Below are 15,239 nucleotides of genomic sequence, written 5' to 3' on the forward strand. Positions count from 1 at the left end.
TTGCTGGGAAGTGCCTTGAGGAGGGAAGGACCTCTGCCCTTTTGAGGTCGACTCTCCCCCTGTGGCCACGCCCACTCCACCAGGCTCCACCCCCTTCCCCCTCTTTACTCCCTGACTTTTCCAGGTACTGCTCTTTGCTTAGCAGACGAATACCCAGACCAGACCGAGCCACCTGGCCCTCTCACTGGGTGTGCTGGACCGGGCTCAGGCTCTGTGCCTTTTAGCCCGTGCAGATCCCATTTCCCACTCCCTCCCTTCCCCGCAACATGGTTTCAGTATACCTCTTAGCATTTCTGAACATCTTTGTTTGCCCACCATGAAAGAAATGAGTTGGATTGATCTCCGAGACTCCTCCTAGTTTTCAGTTGCCAAGATGGACTGAGGTCGGACCCAGAACGCCTACGTGCTACCTGGTAGCTTTTAGCTGGGACTTTGACCTGCCTGCTACCCGACCCCCCACCCCCAGGGACCCCCCATCGGTTCAGCAGCTGCGGGGAGGCAGGTAGGTCAGTGGTCTCTCCCTAACCTGAAAAGTATCTCGTTGACTGACGGCCAGGTGACCCCTTTCTTGGGAGCCTGAAAGGAAGAGGCAGAAGGTGCTTAGCCAGCTGGCCACATTTCTGAAGCTATCAAGGTAGGAAGACCATGGAAGAGTGGGTTTTTACACTTAAGACATCTTCCAGAGCCCTTTTGCTGGCAAATGGTGTTAACAGGCCTCTGAGGGGCCCTGGAAAGGAGGGTTTAAAGGCCAAACTTGTTAGAAAGAGCCACATTAGCAGAGATGGTGGTGACGTTGTGGCTTTGAGCACAGAGTTGGGCTGTGTACTTCCTGATTTCCTGGCCTTCCTGGATGGATTTCTCAGCATGTTTCAGCATCGATATTTGTGGGCTTGTCTTGCCATCTGGGCCCCGATGATGTAGCTTGTGGTTTTTAATCTACTGGTCCTTCTCAAACGATCCGGGAGCTCCCTCTCTTGTTCTGCCACCAGTTCCCTTCAGCACGTGATAATTTTTGCCACTCACAGGTGGGTGGGTTATAGCCCTTCCGCTCCTGGGGCAGCAAAACACTGGCTGGGAAATTGTCCTTGTGTTCCCATCATGGGGCATTAACATAACATTAGCAGTGACCAAGTCCCCGGGGGCCCCAGATGTCACTCAGTGGCCTGTTTTGTAGGAAATGTCTGATCTTAGTTCAAAGTTGCAGGGGAGCGTGTCGGGCCTGAGCCCAGGTTCTACCCTGACCCTCAGATCATGTCCTCGCCCATCTCCTTAGGATGCCACCTGCTATTTCTTTCCTATGATTGATACTTTCCCTAGTCCCCCCAAATTCCTACTGTCTCCCTTGGAATTTGACTGTCTCTCTTGGAAATGCCTTTTTGTTGTGTCTCAGAGCTCTTCAGGGTAAAGAATTTTATTTTTTTCCTTTATGAAATCACATAGCTGGAAGGGACCCTGAAGGTAATCTGCTGCAACCCCCCTCCTTTCGCAAGGGGGAAAGCTGAGGCTCAGAGAGGGATGAGCTGGCCCAAATTTGCACAGCTTGTTCATAGAAGAGCTGGAGCTGGATGCTTAGGTCTCAACCCCCAGGGCTCCGGCTCCAGGCCTGCCTGGAGGGACCAGGAGGGGTGGGTGGGGGGGACTACCTTCTTCACCAATACTTCCGGGGCTCTAATCAGATCATATTGTTTCAAATCACTAGCACTGTCCGGCTCTACATTCTCTGCCCTTCCATCTAAGAACTTTCTTTTCCATGCCTGACCTTTAAGCTTTCATCCTGTTGAGACGTTTTTCCATGGGGTCTTGGGCTAGGATTGGGTACTTGCAAGCTGCGGGCCCCGGGCACTTGTGATTATGTCATGGGATGGGCAGACCAGCTGGAGAAGCTCTGAGTGAACCCACCACTTAGCTGGATGGCTCTTGGGAAGGACAGGGACAGAGGAGAGACTGGGCTGGGAACTGGGTTGGGTCAGGGCCATCTGCATGCAGAGGCTGTTTTCCCAGACTGCTCCCTATGGTTCCTGACAGCACTGGGCTGGGGCAGAGGGACTCCAGCAGAAACAAAATGAGTGGTTCATATAGGACTCCGAGTGGCATTGGGAATGTAGTGTGCTAGTCCTGTGCTCATAGGAATAATGTGTGGGCCCAAGTGATGTGGTGGCGGGGGGTGGGTGGGGATGGCAGACGGATGTCTGTTTCCACAGCACAGGGTGCAAGGCAGGACCCCAGCACCACTGTGACATTCCTTGGCAACACCATCGTCTGGATGGGCATCTAATGCTATTAATTAGGGTCTTGGTTGCCACCGTGGGCATGAATGCTGGGGATGATGCTCACAACTTTGCAAAGACAAATGCAAGGACCCAGAAGATGATGCAATCACCTCCAAGCTGAGAGACACAAAGCCACCACCCTGAAGCGGATTGCCCAGGCTCACCCTCAAATCCAGCTCTCTCTCTCTCTCTCTCTCTCTCTTTTTCTTAAAGAGAAAGGAGAGTAATTAGTCTTTCTTGAGTTCTTTCAACACAATGACAAAAAAAAAAAAAAGAAATTCTAGAAAAGAAATCTCCGGTTGTAGAGTGGCAAAGAACAGCCGCATTGTTTATCCCTTTCAATACACTACAACTAATGATAACAACAAAGAATACGACTGACTTAGAAATTCTTTGTGGTCCTTTAATATCACGGCAAAACGAGCCTGGGAAAACTGACGGGGAGGTTGCAGGCACCCGTGTGTGGAGAAGCACACCTGCACACCTATTGTATACGCCCAAGAGCCCCGTGGTGTCTTGGCAATAGCAAAGACAAAACACACGCCCACTTGAAACCAGCATGATGGAAATTGCCAGAGGCATGGAGAACAATGGCTCGCTACCTGGGCGCCCAGACCATGCCTTGTCGCTGCTTCTGAAGTGGAAATACGATACTAATGAAGCCACGACTTGAAATGTCTTCTCCGTTTGCAAGGTCGGAGCAGATACTTGTCAGTGGCATACCTGTGAACCTGGGGTTCAGAGGCCACCTGTCTGGGAGCCCGGGCCTGCCGCGGATAGAGACTTGGAGTTGGGATATGGAGATACTTGTTCCGTAGACTGAGGGATGGGCTGTGGCGGGAGGGCCGCAAGGTGTACGCACAGATGGAGGGTGAAGGGAAGTGAGGGCTCAAGAAAGAAGAAAACTCTCAGAGATACAGGAAAATCAGACAAATGGGGATGGGGACAGCAATACAGAATGGTCACAAACCTGAAGGAGATGATAAGGCAGGACGTGTGGACACTGCCTTGGGACACTGGGAGGGTGACGACAAAGAAGCTAGATGGAGGCCAGCTAACGGAGGCCTGGGATGGGGCGGGTGGGTGGGAGTGGGGGAAGCTCTCTCTTAGGGGTGTCTCCGGGCTGGGAAGAGTCTGCCACAGAGGCCACTGGGGCCACATTAGGAAGGAAGAATCCCTCTCTTCTGGAACTATGGGGCCGCTTGTGTCCAGGGAGGATAATGAGGTGTGTTTGCGGTGATGGTGGCAGAGACAGGAAGTTCGGTCAGTAGGCATCCGTGTGACACACACAGTAGGCGCTCAATAAAGGCCCGTAGAAATTTATGAATACATTGCAGTCGACGCAAAAGTACCAGTTTTGTGCTAGTAGCTGTCGCGTAACAGCAGCTATTCCAGAGAGTTACGACAGTGATAAAATCAACCGGGGCTGCCGGGGCTCTGAGGTTTGGGGTGTACGTGGCGAGGAGGAAATGCACCCGACCAGAGAGAACCTCAGTGGCGAAGGAGCCGAACGTCAAGATGAACAGCAGGAAAGGAAATAGGTGAGGAAGAAGCAGTTCCTTAAAAGAAGCATCCTTTAGGGCTGGAAAACATGGCGGGCTGGCTTCCTGGGAAATAGCTCTCCAGGCAAACGCAAAACAGAGGCGTTCTGGCACACAGGTCACTTCTTGCCCTGCTGTGTCGTGGCCTTGGACCAGCAAGGTGGACCGGAGGGAGGCTTTTGTGCCACCTTGATGCCTTGCAAGTGTGGCTAACATTTATCGAGCTCTTAATATGCACCAGCTGAGGGCCAAATGTGTGTATCCCTCCAGAAGGCATATGCTGAAACTCTCACCCCCAGTGTGATGGTACTTGGAGGTGGGGCCTTTGAGAGGTAATTAAGTTTAGATGAGGTCATGGGGGTGGCGTGTCATGATGGGATTAGTGTTCTGACAACCAAGGGAAGAGACCAGAACCTCCTCTTTCTGCCAGGGAAGGAGAGAGCGAGAAGGAGGCCATCTACAAGCTGGGAAGACAGCTCTTGCCGGAACTTGACTTTGCTAGCACCCTGACCTTGGACTCCCAGACTCCAGAACTGTGAGAAGTACACGTCTGACATTTGAGCCCCAGGTCTGTGAGTGACCTGAGCTGACATGCGCTAAGTGCTTTATACAAAGTAGTTCTAATCCTTATGTGCCTAGGATATAGGTACCATTAATAATAGCCATTTTACAGATGAGACAACAGAGGCACAGAGAGTCCATGAGCTAACCTGTGTGGAGCCAAGAACTGAACACAGGGAGACTGGGCCCTTCCCCAGAGCTGCCTCATCAAGTGGGTGCATGGGTGCTGTGGCTCCATTCCGTAGATACAAAGGCCATTGGAACTTAGCCCATGATGCTGCGGTCACCTCCATGTCTGATTCTGGAAGGCGTGATGCAAGAGTGTGTGGGCTGTGGGGACATAATCACGGGGGTTCAGACTCCAGGTCTGCGTCTTATGATCTGTGCCACCTCAATGTCCTCACCTGCGTAATTCCTGTGGTGCAGGTTAGAGAAAATGTATACACAGAGCGTTTTGTGTGCTGTGTGACGCATAGTGAGTTTTCTATGAAAAGCCTCGGCTCAGTCAATACTGGTTCAAGTTCTAAGCAATGCCACCTGATAGAATCAACCTGTTCTGTAGCCTGAGCACCTGCTTTTACTTGCCTTGGTTTCAGATGCTTGGAATACCCTTGGAGCTAATACTTGGTACGCCTCTTAACAGCCCCTGCGGTAGATTTCTCCCTGTTCGCCTGACACAATCCAGTGATTAACCTCAAATGGACATTAAGCTTTTGATTCTTAAGTCACTGGCTGAACCAACTGGGTGTCTGCCTTCCAGGTGGAGGAAGACCCACCAGCGGTGGCTGGGAGGAAGAGAAGCGCCATGTAGGCAGGGCATGTCCAAGCAGCTTGGTTTCTGGGGTGTAAATGGCAAAGTGGGATCTGGAGAGGGAATCAGGGCCCTTGCAGCCCACCTTAAGGAGCTTGAATGTGATCCTGCAGGTGATGGAGACTGTTGAGGGTGTTGTATAGGAGGGCAACCGGGTCACATTATGGAGGTCATTTTAGTAACGATGGAGCATGGAATGGGGGACAGCAAGACTGGAAGCCACAGGTTGTTCGGAAGCTATAGTCAGGGCCCTATGATGTCTGGCCCTTTTCTATGTCCAGGGCTCATCTTCTGCCTCTCTGCCTCCAGCTCCCTCTGGTCCTGTCTCACTTTCCCCTTGCCATTCATCAAACTCTCTAAGGGACTCCGGCCCACAGACATCTGCCCTTGCTGCCACCTCTATGTGACACTTCCCCTCAGGTGGCTGCATGGCCTTCAGGTCTCTGCTCAGATGCCATCTTACTCGGAAAGGCTTTCCCAAGCACTCCGCAAGAAATGAAACCCTGACCTCATCATTCTGTATCCTCTGGCCTAACTTCCTTATTTTCTTCCTTAGCATTTATTGCTACATGACATATTTATTCATTCATTCATCATTTGTGTCATCCCCGCTGAAATGTAAGCCACCCGAGGCTTTTCTCTTCTGTCTTCCCAGAGCTAGACACTCAAATATGCATTGAATGAATGAATGCATGAATCGGGGTGATAACGTTCCACGGAGCTGGCAACAGCCTGACCCACAATGAGCAGAAAGGTAGTTCAGGACATGATTCCACTCTGCACACTTACACTCGGTAAACATTTGATTTTTAGTTCCAAGCACTGAACACCAGTCCCTTTCATGGGGGAGGGTAGCCCATCATCAGAAATAACCGCCTCCCCCAGGAGTCTTTTGGCAGGTAGTTTGTAGAGACAGCCCTGCACAGATAGTCGTGGAGCAACTTGACTCTTGTGATCACAGACCAAGGGTTCTTTGTCAGTTTGTGCTTTGTTCCTTCCTGCGATGACACTGTTCTTGAGTAGTGAGTAATTGGAGCCTCAGGGCCACCTTGCGTTGCGTGGATAAGCAAGGCTCTGACACACAAGGTGAAGTGCCAGTGTAAGAAACAGAACATTGCAGTGTGCTAGCACAAACCAAGAAGTCAATAACTCCTTGACATTCTGGGAAACAAATACTCACTGGTAGACTCAACACCATGGAAGACCTTTTCTCTGTGGGCACTAAAGTGGTTTAACAATGGTTGCTTTTAATGGAAAATATGCTTGAAAGGAATGAATAGCCCCAGGAAAGCTAGAAGCTTCTGTCCAATTTTGGGGGCAACGCAAGGCAGGTTTTCAGGAATTTCATCTAAAGAATGGTAAATACCAGCAGCCTTGATGCGACAGTCAAAGGTGTGACATTGGAAATGATGATGTCATAGTTTTCCTATCTCCTGTAAACACTAGATGATTCAAAGGGACTTATTCCTTAGATGATCCCATAAATTGGAGGACTTCACTGAAATATCCCACACCAGGAATCCTAGAAAGCAGAGTTCCCATGAAACTGTAGGGAATTGAAGAAGCCCTCAGAGATGCCATGCTTAGAGTCTCCAGGTAACTTACAAGCATTTAGAGAATGATTACCCATGATTAGCTGCGGGTAAATTTGGGGAAGCTCTCATTTCTGGTACGACCTTTTCCTCAACTGGAATCTCAAGTGGCTGATTGCAGATACCTCAAGTGCACTATAAATAGATCTAAAGGAGGGGGGGTGGGAAACAGAATTCTTGAAAGTCTTCTCTTATCAGCATTATGGTAGGTACTTTTCATGCTTTAGGGTTTAACTTCATAGCAGCCCTACAAGATAGATATTATTATCCCAGTTTTACAGATGAGAAACTGTGGCTTAGAGAGGTTAACAAAATTTCCCAAGGCCATACAGAAAAAAAAAAAAAACCCAGGCTTTGAGCTCATGCTTTCCCAACTATGCAGTACGACTTCTCAACACCCACATGTACATCTGCTGTCAAATTATGACTGGACTGTTCAGCTTCTGTAGGAGTATAACCTATAGGTATATGTAGGTGGCTAGAGAGGAATTTTTTTTAAGTGGATGATAATAATAATGCTGATTAGGTGTTTAAGCACTATCATTTCTTTTCTTAGAGGAAAAAAAATAAATTTTCTTTTTAGTTTCCAAAAGGATTGAAGGAAAGTTTGGGTCCTGATGGGATTGTGCTGGTTTCCTCTTAGTGCACATTCTTTGGAGAACACTAAGAACGCTAACACTGAGGTATTGATCACTTTAGACTCTGATGGCCAATAGTATGAGACTAGCCTTCCAGTTTCCTCCATGCAACAAAGAATGGAAACTTCTCCTGAGGCCATACACCCCAACGTTAATAGTCTTTAGCAGCACAAACTGGGTGAATGTTATGTTGTCAATAAAAAATGCATCATGGCAGCTTCTGGATTAAGGCAATAGGGTAGTAACTTGGTCACAGTAACCCTTCCATAAACAATAGTTATGAAACCTATACAAAATATAAAAAAGCACAGAAGAGCCTTCAGAGGGGACTCTACCCTTGAAAGATTAACTGCATGAGTGATTTTTATGCGTTTGAGGCTTTTTGCCTGGAACACCCAAATCTGTACATAAATTATAGTGTCAGGAAGCCACAGATGTACTGGTCTGAGGTGCCAGAGGAAAGAGTTCAGGGCTGGACGAAAGCCCCAAACTTAAGGGGGAATCCTTGAAGGAAGGGTATCACAGAGAAGGTGAGCCCCCAAATCTATATTTAAGATCTCCCCACATTCTTGGTCTATCTAAGATATAAATATACATATATATATGTACACATATATATATTCAGGGAATACTCAGTGGGGCCCAGAGAACAAAGAATAGCAGCTGGAACTTGAAGGAACCGAGTGGCAATTTCAGTTGCTACTGTGATCAACTTTGGAGACTGAGTCTAGTCAACTTAATTGCTTGCTAGAATAAAATGACAGAGAACAAAATGGACCCCAAAGATGACAATGCATCATTCAAAGTGTCCAGCGTCCAATCAGAAAATCACTAGACAGGCGACGAAAGAAGAAAATGTTACTCATACTCACACACATTAAAAATAAAAAACAATCAATAGAAACTGACCACAAGATGATCCAGACATGCATTTAGTACAAAGCACCTGTTATTAATATGTTCAAGGACTTAAAGGACAATATATACATTATGAAAGACAGGCAGTCTCTACACAGATATAATTAACCTGCACTTAACATTGAAAACCTTCGTAGCTGGTGTGAGGGAGACCAGAGACAGGAGGGTTATTGTGTAGGAAGACATTCACTATCACTAACGGAATCACTGCTATCTATTGGCTCAATGAAATCTTTTTCTTTTCGTGCAACTTTAACAAGGAACCTCTCCAATGACACTTGCTTTTGCTTCCTTTGGAGGATTTCGTGGAAATGTGACATTGCATTGCAGTAAACAGATTCATCGCTTGTACTCCTACAGCTTTATTCATGTGGTGCTTTTCTACAAAGCTTTGTACTGTTTCCCACATTTTACACATCTTCCTAATCTCATTTGAAGTGAGAGATTCCTCGCGTTTTCTCCTCCTCCTCTGCAGATGAGATCTCCTCCATAACCTGTGGCTGTTGCTCGTGATGCAGATCCATCGGTTCATCAACGGTCAGCTCCTGGCCATGTTCCTCCACCAGCTCCTGAATGTCATCCTTGTTCACCCCCAGTCCCATGGTCTTCCCCAAGGACACAATTTCATCAACAACTGGTGGCTCCTGTTCATGAGCAAGCCCCTCTAAGTCATGTACAAGAACACAACCAGGCCACAGTTTTCTCTAAGCAGAATTGAGGGTTCTCTTGGTGACCCCATCCCAGGCTTTATCAATGATGTTGGGGGAGTTCATGATGTGGAAATGATTTTTCCAAAACTCTCAGAGAATACGGTTTGTTCCTTTGGTCACCTTGATGTATCGCTGAAATAGTGCTTTGGTATAAAGCTTTTTAAAGTTTGAAATGACCTGCTGATCCATAGGCTGGAGGATTGGAGTGGTGTTGGAAGGAAGGAACTTGCCCTTAATGAACTTGAATTCCTCCAGTAAGTCGTCCTCAAAGCCTGGAGGATGAGCTGGAGCATTATCCATAACCAGTAGGGCTTTGAGCTGCAAATTCTTTCCAAAAAGGTATTTCTTCACTGCAGGACCAAAGGCCTTGTTGATCCACTCAGCGAACAAGATACAAGTGACCCAATCCTTGCGGTTGGACCTTCACATGACATTCAACTGGCTCTTCTGCACCTTGCATTTCTTGAAGGCTCATGGGTTCTCAGAATGATACACAAGCAGGGGCTTGACTTTGGAATCCCTGCTTGCATTAGCACAAAACAAGAGGGTGAGATGGCCTTTCATGGGCTTGTGACAGAGCACTACATTCTCTTCTTCTGTAATGTAGGTCCTCTTTGGCATCTTTTCCAAAAAAGCCCATCTCATCACAGTTAAAAAACTTGCTCTGGCAGGTAACATTCAGAAACCATGAGCTTCTGGAACTCGGTAGCAAATGCCTCAGCTGCCTTAGCATTGGAACTCACAGCCTCTTCTTGTCTCACAATATTACGGATGCCATGTCTCTTAAAATCATCAAATCATCCACTGCTTGCCTTGAAGCCATCTTTGTTTTCTGTTGACGTACTTGGCAGTTCATTTACAAAGTTGGTGTACAGGGCCATCGCCTTCTCACAGATAAAGTTCTTGGTCATGGTATCACCTGCTAGTTGTTTCTTATTTATCCAAACCAGAAGCAACTTTTCTACATCTTCCAGAACATGTGGACATTACTTTGATTCCTTCTGCTGCATCTAGCCCCCTTCTTTCTTCTTTCTTCTTTAATATTGTGCAAATGGTCGACATAGACTTCTTATAAAATCTTTCAATTTCAGCCACTCCAAACCTTGTTCATACTTCTTGATGATTGCCTTCTTAGCTTTCACAATAATCATCTCTTTCTTCTTGCTGCCTTCCTTTTCAACTTTTTTTCTGAAGGGGTCCATTGCATATGCTCACACAGACGTTGACTGCAGTACAGTATTAATAAACTCTTGTCATATACTGTATTTAGGGTAGCTGGCAATAAGGCAGAGGAAAAGGGTCTCTATCTGCAGGCAGCCTGACCTAGAATGAAGCAAAACATTCCTAAGCTCATTCTTGGATGGAGAAGCAAAGGACTGTCCATAGGTGCTTCAAAGTGACAAAAAATTACTAGTGCCAGCTGGAGGCACCTTCCAGTGTTCTGAAAAATCACTGATTTCTGCCAAACAGTCTGAGACCGAGCATGGGAGATGATCACCCACAATCCCGCAGCATGAGAGAAAGAGAGAGAGAGAGAGAGAGAGAGAGAGAGAGAGAGGGAAGAACCATTGGCTCAGTTGTGATTCATGTGATGTTCGGTGTCACATACTACTCGTATTGCAAGATATAGCTTGCTTATCAAGTTAAAATTTATTAGAAATATTTGCTCATTTTGTGGAACACTCACAGAACAAGCTACTTGCAATCCAAGGTTTTACTGTATATGGGTAAAATATAAGAGAATATATATATATATATACACACACACACACATACACTCTCTTTTTTTAATGTTTATTTATTTTTTGAGAAAGAGACAGAGTGTGAGTGGGGGAGGGGCAGAGAGAGAGAGGGAGACACAGAATCCGAAGCAGGCTCCAGGCTCCGAGCTGTCAGCACAGAGCCCGATGCAGGGCTCAAACTCATAGGCTGTGAAATCAGGACCTGAGCCAAAGTCAGACGCTTAACTAACTGCTACCCAGGCGCCCCTCTATATACTCTCTTAATTAAAGAAATACATATATCTGTTGAAATCAAAACTTATACTACCACATTGTGGGTATAATTTTTAAACATAGGTAGAAAGAATACATATGGCGCATATATCACAAAGGATAGAGAGGCAGGAAACAGCACTATCCAGTCGCAAAGTTTCCGTCATTGATGTGACGTGGTAAAATATTCGCTCTAAGTACACTGTGATGAGTCAGAAAGTGTGTATTATAGAAGATACCATGGAAAAGCCAACACTGGAATCAAAACAGAATACTGAAATATACTAACACAAAAGAAGGCAGGCAGGAAGGATAAGAAGAAAGCAGATGAGATTGATAGAAAGCAAACAGTAAACAGGCAGATTAAATCCAATCATACTGGTAACTTTACTAAAGTGAAATAGACTAGGTACTCCTTCTAAAAAGCACACATTGCTAGGCTGGACAAAAAGGTAAGACCCACGATGCATTTGCAAGAGATGGCTTAAAAAATTTTTTTTTAATGTTTATTTATTTTTGAGAGAGAGACAGACAGAACGTGAGCAGGGGAGGGGCAGAGAGAGAGAGAGAGAGAGAGAGAGACACAGAATCAGAAGCAGCGTTCCGAGCTGTCAGCACAGAGCCCGGAGCGGGGCTCGAAGTCACGAACTGTGAGATCATGATCTGAGCAGAAGTCGTACGCTTAACCGACTGAGCCACCCAGGAGCCCCTGCAAGAGATAGGTTTTAAATGTGAGGACATAACTAGGTGAGGAGGAAAACAGTGGGGAATGAGATACTGTGCAAACGTTAACATGAGGGAAAGCTGGAGTGACCATGTTCATATCCAACACATCAGGCTGTCCGATAAAGGAGTATCACTGGAGATAAGCGGGACAGTTCAAAATGTTAAAAGGGCCCAGACATAAGGAAGACACCACAATTTGAAATATGGATGAATCTAGAAAGAAGGGCTCCAAAATCACATTGCAAACGCTGTCAGAGCTTACGGGAGAACGAGACAAATCCACAATCACAGTTGGAGATTTTAGCACCCTGGCCTCACTGCTTGATAGAACAATTAATTAAAAATAAATCCGTAAGAAAATAAGATATTGGAAGGAATATCAATTACCTTGCCCTAATGATATTTATAGAGCTCTGGGCAGAACAACTGCAGAATACATTCTTTCCCAACGTACATAAAACAGTTGAAAGACATATGGGAGGCCATAAACCAACTCTCAATCATTTTGAAAGACTGGAATATTACAGAATATATTCTCTGGCACAATGGAATTAAATTAGAAGTTAAGCACAATAAAAAAAAAAAGAAAAGAGCCAGCATATTTGGAAATTAAAACAACTCTTCTGAAGAACCCATGGGTTACAACAACACAAAGAAAATTAGAAACGATTTCAAGCTGAAAGATGATGGAAATACAACGTTATCGAAAGTTGTGAAATGCAACTAAATCAACGTTTATAGAAAATGGTGTAGCTGTGAGTGGTTATATTATAAAGGGAGAAAATTTTAAAATAAATGTCCTGAGTTTCCACACAAGGCAGGTGGAAAAAGACAGGCAAACTGAACCCGCAGTGAGTATGAGGGAGGCAGAAACCACAGAAGGAGAAAATAGGCAAAAAATAAACAAAGCCAAAAGGTGGTCCATTGAAAAGAAAAATTGTGAAGGCTCTAGGAAGACTTACAAAGAAAAAAAAGAGAGTAAAAGACAAGTTGCTGGAATCAGGAACGAAAAAGGGGTGGTCACTATCGTGCGAACAGCCATGTAAGGGCTCATACGGGCTACTGTAAGCACCTTTATTCTAACCTATTTGACCAATTAGATGAAATGGATCAATCCCTTGAAAAACACGATAGAATGCAAACTGACACAAGGTGAGATAAGACATCTGAGTTTCCAAGAAATTGAATTTGTTATCAAAAACCTTCACACGAGGGAACGCCAGGCCCGGATGATTTCACTGACTAATTCTTTCAAATACCAATCCCAACGGCATGTACTTGTTTTCTTTATGAAGAGGAGAAGCTGATAAATGTGTTGTTCGTAATAGAGGGAGAACAAAATTGCTGCAAGTCATTTCATGAGGCCAGAATCGCCCTGCTACCAAAACTTGACAAAGATAGTTCAGGAAAAGAACAATACAGGCCAATGTTCCTCCTGAGCGTGGATGCAAAAATCCTTTGCGAAATATTAGCCAATGGAACCGAGAAATAAATAAAAAGACTAATACATCATAACTAAGGGGGAGTTTATTCCAGGAATGGGAGACTGGTTTAACATTCAAAAATTAGTTCATGGTAATTCACCAAATTAGCAGAATATAGGAGAGTCAGAAAAGGTACTTGATACCAAAAAAGCATTTGAAAAGGTTTAATGCCATTTATAATTTTTTTCTTTTAAAAAAAATTTTTTTTAACATTTATTTATTTTCAAGAGACAGACTGAGAGCGGGGAAGGGGCAGAGAGCGAGGGAGACACAGAATCCGAAGCAGGCTCTGGGCTCCGAGCTGTCAGCACAGAGCCTGACGCAGGGCTCAAACCCACCAACAGTGAGATCATGACTTGAGCCGAAGTCAGATGCTCAACAGACTGAGCCACCCAGGAGCCTCAATGCCATTTATAATTTTAAGCTTAAGTATGTATATTTGAAAGTAGCCCAGATCTTGGCTACCTACCTATGTGAGGTAATGGATATTAACCAGACTTATTGTAGTGATCGGTTCACAATATACACGTGTCAAATCATTATGTTGTACACATGAGATCCATACAATGTTCTATGTCAGTTACATCTCAGTAAAACTGGGGGGAAATCTAAAACTCTCGGCAAATAAGACTGGATGGGAACTTCCTCCGTATGATGAAAGGCATGATGGAAAACTAGAGCTAACCTCATACTTAATAAGGGGGAAACCAAGGGTATCTGCTCTTACTACTTCTATTTCACAACGTACCGGAAATTATGGCCAAGGCAATAAGGCAAGGAAAAGAAACAAAAGGCATCTGGTTCGAAAGGAAGAAGCAAACACTTTTTATTTGGAGATAACGTGCTTGTTTCTGTAGAAAATCCTAAGGATTAACCACAGAACTACCAGAACTACTAAGTGAGTTTGGCAGGATTGCAGCCTACCAGGTCACTATACAAAAATTAATTGTAATTTTATATATTAGCAAAAAAAAGGTAATTAGAAAATTACCTTGAAAATGTTCTTACAATATCTTTAAATATGCAAACCACTTGGGAATTTTATTAGTCTGCGCGGGAGACCATAACAAAATACCATAGACTGAGTGGCTTAAACAACACACATCTTTTGTCCTTGTTCTGGAAGCTGAAAGTCTGAGATCAGGCAGCCAGAAGGTTGGGTTCTGGTGGGAGCTCTCTTACTGCCTTGCAAATGGCCACTCTCTTGATGGGCCCTCACAAGGCCTTTCCTTGGTGCAAGTGGTTGGAGAGGCAGAGGGAGAGAGATCTCTTTTTCTTCTTATAAGGCAAATCCTACCCTTTCGACTTCATTTAACCTTAAATACCCACTAAAAGCCCTATTTCCAGCTATAATTACATTGGGGGGGTTAGAGCTTCAGCACTGAAAGTTTAGGGGGACCTAATTCAGTCGATAGCAGGGCTAAATACCTAAAAATCTGCAAGACCCCTACACATAAAACTATAATATACCGCTGAGAGAAATGACAGAGCCTATAGTCATCATCATAATTTCTGCAATGTGTTTTTGTCATTTCTGTAATAAATAAAAGGAAAGCTATACCATATTCAAGGGTTGGATGAGTCAATACTGTCAAGACATAAATTCTCTGCAAATTAGAGTCTCAATCCAATCTCAATCAAAATTCCCCCAGACTTGTTTTTTTTTTACAAATAGAAACTGATAACATGCTTCTCAAACTCATATGGAAAAACAAAGGACCAGAAACATCCAACCAATCTTGAAAAAGCTAGAAAATTTATACTTCCTAAATTCAAGACAAACTATAAAGTAATCAAAATAGTGCAGTATTACCATAATAACAGACTAATTGGCCAATGAAATAGAATAGTGAGGCCAGAAATAGACTCACACTTCCATGAGCAATTGATTTTTGACAAGGGCACCAAAATATTTCAGTGGGGGAAGGAAAATCTTTTGAACCAAGGTTGTTGGAACAACGTGATATCCAGATGGGGAAAAAAGGACCTCAACT

This window comes from Panthera pardus, unplaced genomic scaffold (assembly GCF_024362965.1).
Source record: "Panthera pardus isolate Hobbes unplaced genomic scaffold, ASM2436296v1 HiC_scaffold_3, whole genome shotgun sequence".
In the NCBI taxonomy this organism is placed as follows: Eukaryota; Metazoa; Chordata; class Mammalia; order Carnivora; family Felidae; genus Panthera; species Panthera pardus.